This window comes from Neolamprologus multifasciatus, chromosome 16, assembly GCF_963576455.1.
Source record: "Neolamprologus multifasciatus chromosome 16, fNeoMul1.2, whole genome shotgun sequence".
NCBI classification, from domain to species: domain Eukaryota; kingdom Metazoa; phylum Chordata; class Actinopteri; order Cichliformes; family Cichlidae; genus Neolamprologus; species Neolamprologus multifasciatus.
In genome coordinates, this window is record NC_140454.1 from 27,667,261 (window position 1) to 27,676,362 (window position 9,102).

Consider the following 9,102-nt stretch of genomic DNA (forward strand, 5'->3'; position numbering starts at 1 on the left):
AGTGTTTGCAGGGTAATAGCGTTGGAAGAAAAACTTAAAAAAGAGGTCAATGGCACTAAAACTTAAAAAACATACGTTAAAATGTTCTTTCTGTGGAGTGGCTTGTGATTCACATTTATAGAGCTTTTAAAAAGAGAAGCCTTTGACAATACACACTTAGACGTATGTGGTCAATATGAACGTCAAACAAATTTATGTGAAAACCATTGTGGACTGTTTAAGTTGTTATTAATTATTAATTATTATTTTTATTAATTTTGTCAGTTTTGGTTCTATGAGAAAAAAAATACTAACCAAAATCTTTCTGTTAAGCCTGTTCAAAAAACTCAGAACAATACCAAGTCTGAGAAAACTCAATTGAAGCACAAAAAATGCCATCTCAATTTTTTTCATAGTAACTCTGTATCCTCTTTATTTAAAGCACCTCACTCGCCTGCCAGTTAAAAACTGTATTGAAGCAGTTTTTGATTTTCAGTGACAAAGTCCTGTGTCCTAGAAGATGCTGTGAACAGATATTCCCCTGTAACTGAATTTGGCAAACCCATTTGAAAATGGAAATCTACTTTGTAGGAGACAGACATGCACAGGTTATTTATGCAGTTCCTCATTCAGAATGTCTCTATCCCAATAATTTTACCTTCTCTGAAAAAAACCTCCTAAATTCGTGGATTGCTGCGGCGCAGTCAAGCCTTTTGCTTATCTGTACAAAAAGTCATTCAAGTTTCAGCTGAGCGTGATTGAGAAATAGCATTAGCTCCGAGCCTTTGTCACAATCAGATAACTTTTAACATTGAGAGCTGAATGCATTTTATCTGATTGCTGATGCAATTTGTGGAGGCTCATAGAAACTTTGTTGGACACGATGCATTAGCTGGACCATTGTGTGCAAAGGAGAGCAGACGGGGTAACTTCTGAGTGAGCTGATTTCATGTTAGATAAGCAGTGATGTGGATGGAGGCAATGTCTAAAGAAATGTGGCTGTAAGAGAGGTGGGCTGTCAAACAGAGATAGGCTGTTATTGGCTACCTAAATGTTTTCGGACTACACTTCATAGAAACTCAAGAATGTAACCTTTGCTAACTTAAGAGGGGCGAGCTATACTAACTCGTTTGGGGAGGATGAACTGAATTTAGTGTTCTAAAGTAAATGAGGACTATTTAATTTTAATGCTCCATAATACAGTTTAGCTAATGTTATAATAAATAGACTCAAAGTTAATGGCCCAGAAATGTAAAAATACATCCACACAAAATTAAAAATTTCTGGGATGCGACAGATATTTGATCATATTACTGTGACCCATAGAACACACAGTTACAGGAATATTAGCTTTTTTGACAAACATGAACATGAACACTGAAGAGTGTGCTCACACTAGGTGTAAAGCATACCCAGGGTGTCTTTCTTTTATCTGAATTCACTTACCTTAACACTGGCACTCAGGATAAGCGTCCGCTTGAATCTGGTTATAAAGTCACTTAAGATCCATCCAGGATTTCTCCTGCATGATCAACACGGCGTTGGAAGGATCTGACAAGTCACAACTATGGATGACGCTACTGGTAACAGAGTGGCTGATTTTATGTTATGGGAAAAATATGGGAGGTTGAACACACAATACAGGGTAAAAGTGACACAACTGTGTCAGACAAAGCAGCGCTATGAGTATGTGTGAGAGGAAAAGCTCTGCACAATATTTTAGTATCCAAGGCTGGACAAGATTTACTATATTGATAGTTTATTTAGTGTATTAAAAGTTTAGCTTATCTGAAGCCAGGAGAGAAAGCTGGCAAAAAGGCAAAATGTGTGAGATAAAAGAAGAATCAATATCACAGCTCCATGACTGAAACACCAGAGAATCTGATGGGTTATAATTGATTATTTTATTAAATGAATGTTTAGATGCAGCCCCAGTGGTGTTTAGTGGTCTGAGAGAAAGTGAAGAATCAAAAACAGAATTTAAATGTAGGCTCAGACTACAGATGAATTTGATATCAGGTCAGCAGCTGCTCTGTTTTAGGTCATAACAGGTCTAGAATAATAAAATTGTCCAATGATTCAAGTTGTGTCTAAGAATTTTCATTTATCCCTGATTCTCCTCAGGGAAAGAGAAAGATTTTAGATGCTCTTAAAAAAACAAAAAACTTAGATCTTCCTGATATCAATGCAGAAAAGTCTGAAGGACGTCTATTTCCAGACACTGTTGGTCAGTAGGTGGTGATTTCCTACCTGTAAGCTGGAACATGGCAAAACATCCCAGTTAGAAATGATCCATCATCATAGTACAGAAAACCCAATGTTAACCCTCAAGTTACCTGGATAGTCTCAAATCCTGCTTCACAGTACAAGGCCCAGGTGTCAGAAGAACTGCACCTTGCCAGGGACCACTTTCTTCAAGGATGAAGAGGAAAAACAGGGTTTTTAGCCTCATGACTACACAGTAGCCGTTAAACTGGGCTGTCACACTGCTAAATTAACCTTTTGATAGGAAATGATTACAGTCCCCAGAGTCTTTGTGCTCACCATTGCAGGAATATTCTTGAAAAATCAAGTGCAAATGAAAGATGTATACACAGCTATATTAGGTTTTATATTGGAACAAAGTACCAAAAACTCAATTTTAGCAAGTTAAGTTCAGGGAGAGAATAGGAAACAAAAAGTGGGATAGTCCAAAAGGTGAATAAAATAAACAGGAAGCACCGGGAGGCAAAGTGTACAGCAAAGAGACAAGTGGTAAAGGAAAAGGCACTGAAGAAGGAGAAAATGACTTGTATTGATTGAGCTGGAAAGGATGTGCAGCAATTTAGGGTGATTAAGGAGAGAGATAGATCAACGACTGAAAAGTGTGTTGAGAAAATAGAAGGAGTACTTTAAGGAGCTGAGAATTCAAGAAATTGATAGAGAGGGAATGATAGTTGGAGGATTAATAAGGAGGAAGAAAGCAGCTATCATGAAGCTGAAAGGTGGAAAGGCATTTGGTCCAGATGACATATCTGTGAAGGTATGGAGATGTCTGGGACATAGGGCAGTGGACTTTTTAACAGATTGTTTAAGGTTTAGGGTGTCAAAGCAGGCCATTTGGTACTGTATGAGGAAGTTAAGACTGTATGAGGAAGTATGGACTTGTATGAGAGTAGGGAACAGGTGGAAGAGAACCTGGAGAGGTGGAGGCATGCTCTGGAGAGAAAAAGAATGAAAGTCAGTGGAAGTTAGAACATGTGTGAATGATAAGGTGGAAAAGTCAAGATGTAACGAGTAGAGTAGCGTAGTTTGAATACCTGGTGTCAAAGAGCAAAAGCCACGGACAGTGCAGAAGAGAGGCAAAGAGGAGGTCGAAGGCAGGGTGGAGTGGGTGGAGACGCCTTTTATGGGAGATCTGGGACAGAAGGATAGCATCGAGAGTAAAAGACAAAGAGCTGCTGTGATCTATGGTTTGGATGAGACCCGGTTAAGTGGTTTGGATACAAAGTTAGAGAGGGAAGGCTTGGACATGTGCAGAGAAGAATGTTGAATATGGAGGCAGGAGGAAAAGAGGAAGAGCACAGAGAAGATTCATGGATGTAGTGAAGGAGGACATGCAGAGGGTTGTTGCGACAGGAGGAGGATGTGAAGGATCGAAAGAGGATTTGCTGTAATGATGCCTAAATGGGACCGGTGGAAAAACGAAGAAGTTCAAAAACATGTATAAATAAAATTAAATGCACAAATTTAAATGCAATAAACCCTTGATTTGCTTTTACAGTGCATCATTACCCAACAATGATTCTTGGCCTTTGAGAGCGAGCGCCATGTGAGCTTACTGATAGAAAGAGGAAATGTGCACACAGCTGGGCGTCTCCAATGAGTTTAATCAGAGACAGCTAATGTAGAGGAACTCTTCAACAAGGAAGGAACAACTTCAACACACTACAACACAGATTCATATATATGCTAGTTGCATGAATGCCTTCTGGCAATGATGCACACACACGCACACACACAGAAGCATGACATTAATGGAACATGAAGAGCTTGACTGATGTAAGAGTTAAGTGTTACCTGCTATGACTCATATCTTGAAAGCCATGGGAAATTGAACACAGTTCACCCACCTTGTTCCATCCAAACAGGTCAGGCTAGACTGCCCTCTCCCCCCCTTCAGGTTTAATCTCAACTTTCTTCCATGTGTATCACTTCGTGCGGTAGATGAGAACACGCAGCACCACAAGATCTGAACAAAAATGAGTAGTGCTCAGATAAGGAGATTGCTCGTGTTTTGAAGGATTACTTTTTGCTGGAGCTGATGTAATTTCAATGCCAGGACTTCAGGGTAATCTTAGAAAGGTGCTCAAGTACATTTGAAGGACTTTTGTAACTTTTCCCATTATATGTGCACTTTGAATTATAATATATAATATAATACGTGTAGAGACAATTTGGCATTACATACGTAACATATTCAACACTATTTTTCAATGGAAGTAATGCACCGAATGTTGCTGTTTTTTCATTTTCTATCATATTATTATTAAATTATCATACTGGAGGTTTTATAATTCCTCATTTCATTTTTTTAAATTTAGCTTTCAATCTTGTATTAGTCCAGTCTAGTTTCAAGTTATTTCCAGACAGTTTGATTTATTCGGTTTGGGTTTTAATGTTAAAAAAAAGTTCAGGTTCATTAAATTGCTTTAGTTTAAGTGTTACTTTTAGTTTTTCTGTATTTTTTTTTTTTGTACCGTTTGGATCTTTAGCCATCAGAATTGTTGTCTTAAGGCCAAGAAAGATGCCAAGCGGATTTATTTTACCAAGTGGATCATCATGGCCTTGCCATATTGGTCCATTTGATTGACCTTTATTATAATTATGTATTTATTTTATTTTATTTTCGGTTGCTACAAACAGGACAGACATGACTGGGGGATAGGACAGGGAGAAAGAATGAAAGAAAGAGAGGGAGAGAAAGAAAAACAGAGGGGAGAAGAGACGGTGAGAAAGGGGGGAAGAAAGAAAGAAAAACAAACAAAACACCTGGATCACCTGTATGGAGACAAAAAAACAGAAGAGAAAACAAACAAAAAAGAGCAACATAATAAATACAGCACCATCACAATAAACTAGCTAGCAGTAGATAACAGTAGATACTAAATATTAAACGCTATTGTGCAGCACGCAAGATAGACAGCGCACAATGTGCTTTGAGGCAGCAGCCAAGAAAGGTGTAGTCCACGTCTGTGAACGCAGTTTTTCTGTATTACCTTAATCTATATGCATTTGTCAGGGGAAAGACTTAAGAAGTTCAGAACTGTACGACAAAAGAAACATTTGATTCACAGATATGTAAATATTATGCATCAATCCCTCAATCCCTAAATATAAATTTGAGGGATTTTTTTTGTTGACTGAACTTAAATGACAAAAAAAGGAACATGGCATATCATGTAGTAACAAATATTTAGAGTGCAAGCATTTATAAACCTGTCAACTGTAAATCATCGGTATCTTTCACTCTCATTGGTAGTCACTTCAATCCAAAACGCTGAAAAAAGTTGAACTTCACGCCGCCATCTGTCTGCTGATATTTTGCCCATCATCGCTTGACGTTTCTGAATGTCTCTGACTCACTGTGGGTCTCCGGTTGCCTCATCGCTGCTGGTCAGCTAGTTGTTTGGTTCCTGTGTGGATGCTCCTTTACTGGAATATAATCACTGGAGATTTTTTGGACCAGTTCATAACTAACATTTATAAAATCTACCAGTCCTACAATTTTTCTCCAAGTTTCCTTTTTGTTCTCTCTTTAACATCTTAAGCCCCAACGCCCCCTGATACGGGGGCAAAAGGCAGGAGATCCGTTAGGCTTGGGGCTTAAGAGGTTAAAAGAAAGCTGAATTGTGCATCTGCAGTTACTCACATAAAGCAACAAGAAGGTCACCTGCCATTTATGATTGTTGGTGGCATCATGAGAATCTCAGCTGTGAAATATTTGTAATTTACTGTCAGTGTTGGGGAGTAACGGAATACATGTACCGCCGTTACGTATTTAAAATACAAAATATGAGTAACTGTATTCCGTTACAGTTACCGTTTAAAAAGGTGGTATTTAGAATACAGTTACTTTGTTGAAATAAATGGATTACACGGCGGTACTTCCCTGTTTCATATTGTGGCGGGTCAGGACTGTTTGGGTTTTGTTTGACAGCTACGTTCTGTTGTTCCAGGCGGCAGCGTTACGGTTGCCATGGTTACAGGGTGACGCTCTCTCTGTGCGTGTTTCCTGGGTGAGAGAGGCCTTTTTGTTGTTGTTGTGCTAAGCTAACAGGCAGAATGCTACAGGTATAGCTCTAAAGAATGTAGCATCATAGGCAGTGTAGTCCGTGCTGCAGGGAGAATGGACTGCCATACACGTTATGTGTCTGTGAGCGAGAAGACCAAGAAGAGTGCCTGACGAGCCCAGTTGTAAGTAAGCTATTAAGACTCGACTGTACACCGTGTTCGTGTTTTCCTCCAAAAACAATAAGTTTTGTTGGAGCAGCCTTTCAACGCCTCTCTCTGTCTCTCGCTAGCAAAGTTGACCCAGACAACAAAGTAAAGCTAGTTTTTGGCTACAAGCCGACACAGAACCCACCGTATTAGCCAGAGGTCCCTTTACTACGGTTCGGAGCCGCGGACCGTCAGTAACAGTAATAAATCACAGCAATAGTACATTCATGTAGTTGTAAACACCATGATAAGTAATTCAAAGTATTCAGAATACATTACTCTCATTGAGTAACGTAACGGAATACGTTACAGAATACATTTTGGGACATGTATTCTGTATTCTGTAATGGAATACATTTTAAAAGTAACCTTCCCAACACAGCGTAAAAACCTCACCTTTCAGTTTGTACCAGGTGTGATAGATGTATACTTCCATGAACAGATATCCAAATGTGATTATTTATCTTTCAGCACAAAAACTGTGAAGCCAAAACTTGGTGTAGCGGTTATAGACATGAAACTTTGGATGTGGATTTAATCACTTCCTTCAGCACCGATCTTGGCAGAGGATCCCCGCTCCAAGTGCTGATTTGTGTTTTGATCCAACTTCATGAATCTTAATTTGAACAAAGACTTGGGATGAGTTTTCTATGAGTGAAGAAGAACAGTAGTTTTGTCCAATTTCACAGTTTTAGTGGTTGTGAGCAGAGCGGCTCACAGTTAGCAATCGTGTTATTGCTGTCAAGAGACAGCAGAGAACAAATATGTTTTAATAGATACCTCGACTCAAAGGATGAAGAAGTGGACTCCTTCTATTCAGAGTGAAACAAAAAATATTTAATAAATGCATGGAAAGGGCAAATCTGATTCTTTCTTCTAATAACAATGAGTGAAGAATTGATTTCCCTGCAGATGCAGTTTCATAGTCACTGATCCTCAGTGACCTCAGTAATCTTGTTAAAGCTGCATGTAATTTTTTTCAAAACTTTAACACACACATACACACACAGAGAGAGAGAGACAAAGAGTCTTCCTCTCTCTTCCAATTTTCTCCTGGTCAGATGATCTGTCAGCTAAATGTGAATGAACTGCTTTGGGCTGAGGGGGTGGATTGAATCCCGTCACAAGGGACAGTGCAGCAGGTTTGAGAAGAAGAGGCAATCAATTGTGGCATCTTGCCAGAGATATGGGCTGTTTATTCAGACTGAGGGGAAATAAGATGGGCCTCGAGATAAGCTGGAGGAGACATAAAAAAGCTCAGAGGTAATCAGATTTTCCCCAAATTTCCATACATGGGATCTTTTCTTAAAGGGAAAAAAGCTTTAATTTGTAACTAGACAGCACAAGTGTAACCTGGAAATGTATAATACTACTATACATTAAAAAAATCATCCTATACGTTATAACAAATGGAGGAACACACTTAGGAACATGGGTATTAATGAGTTTCAGCTGCTTTGGTGTTAATGAATTTAACAACAGGTGCACTAAAGGGGCAACAATGAGACAACCTCGCCAAGGAGCAGCTGTACAGGTGGAGGCCACTGAAATTGTTCTCACTAGTTTTGCAATTCAGTGTCACTGATGAGGCGACACCTGGACCCTACATAGTCTGTACAGGTCATACTCTTCCAGGATAGCACAGTCAGAAGGTTTGCTGTGTCTCTCAGCACAGTCTCAAGAGCATGGAGGAGGTTCCAGGATACAGTCAGTTATTCAAGGAGAGCTGGACGGGGCCGTAGATCCTTAACCCATCAGCAGGACCGGTATCATCTCTTTTGCGCAAACAGAAACAGAACGATCACTGCCAGAGGTACAAAATGACCTCCAGCAGGCCACTGGTGTGAATGTGTCTGACCAAAGAATCAGAAAAAGACTTTAGGTGGGTGGCCTGAAGGCGCAGCGTCCTCTGGTGGGCCCTGTGCTCACTGCCCACTGCCCCTACGCTGGTGCAGTCTGTCCTGGGTTCTTCCTGCTGCGCAACAATGCCCAGTCTATATACAATATGTCTACAGTGGGGCAAAAAAGTATTTAGTCAGCCACCGATTGTGCAAGTTCCCCCACTTAAAATGATGACAGAGGTCAGTAATTTGCACCAGAGGTACACTTCAACTGTGAGAGACAGAATGTGAAAAAAAGAAATCCATGAATTCACATGGTAGGATTTGTAAAGAATTTATTCGTAAATCAGGGTGGAAAATAAGTATTTGGTCACCTCAAACAAGGAAAATCCCTGGCTCTCACAGACCTGTAACGTCTTCTGTAAGAAGCTTTTCTGTCCCCCACTTGTTACCTGTATGAATGGCACCTATTTGACCTCATCATCTGTATAAAAGACACCTGTCCACAGCCTCAACCAGTCAGACTCCAAACTCCGCCATGGCCAAGACCAAAGAGCTTTCGAAGGACACCAGGAAAAGAATTGTAGACCTGCACCAGACTGGGAAGAGTGAATCTACAATAGGCAAGCAGCTTGGTGTGAAAAAATCAACTGTGGGAGCAATCATCAGAAAATGGAAGACATACAAGACCACTGATAATCTCCCTCGATCTGGGGCTCCACGCAAGATCTCATCCCGTGGGGTCAAAATGATCATGAGAACGGTGAGCAAAGATCCCAGAACCACACGGGGGGACCTGGTG

General features: G+C 40.0%; 1 long non-coding RNA gene across 1 annotated transcript; it reads right to left on the bottom strand.

Moving 5' to 3' along the window:
* Positions 1 to 1,805: 1,805 nt before the first annotated feature.
* On the bottom strand, positions 1,806 to 4,418 carry LOC146500968 (uncharacterized). Its single transcript, XR_014869940.1, has 3 exons — positions 4,092 to 4,418; positions 2,316 to 2,391; positions 1,806 to 2,236 (listed from the first exon to the last, which is right to left on the bottom strand). It is a non-coding gene; the product is annotated as an uncharacterized LOC146500968 (long non-coding RNA).
* Between the last annotated feature and the right edge of the window lie 4,684 nt (positions 4,419 to 9,102).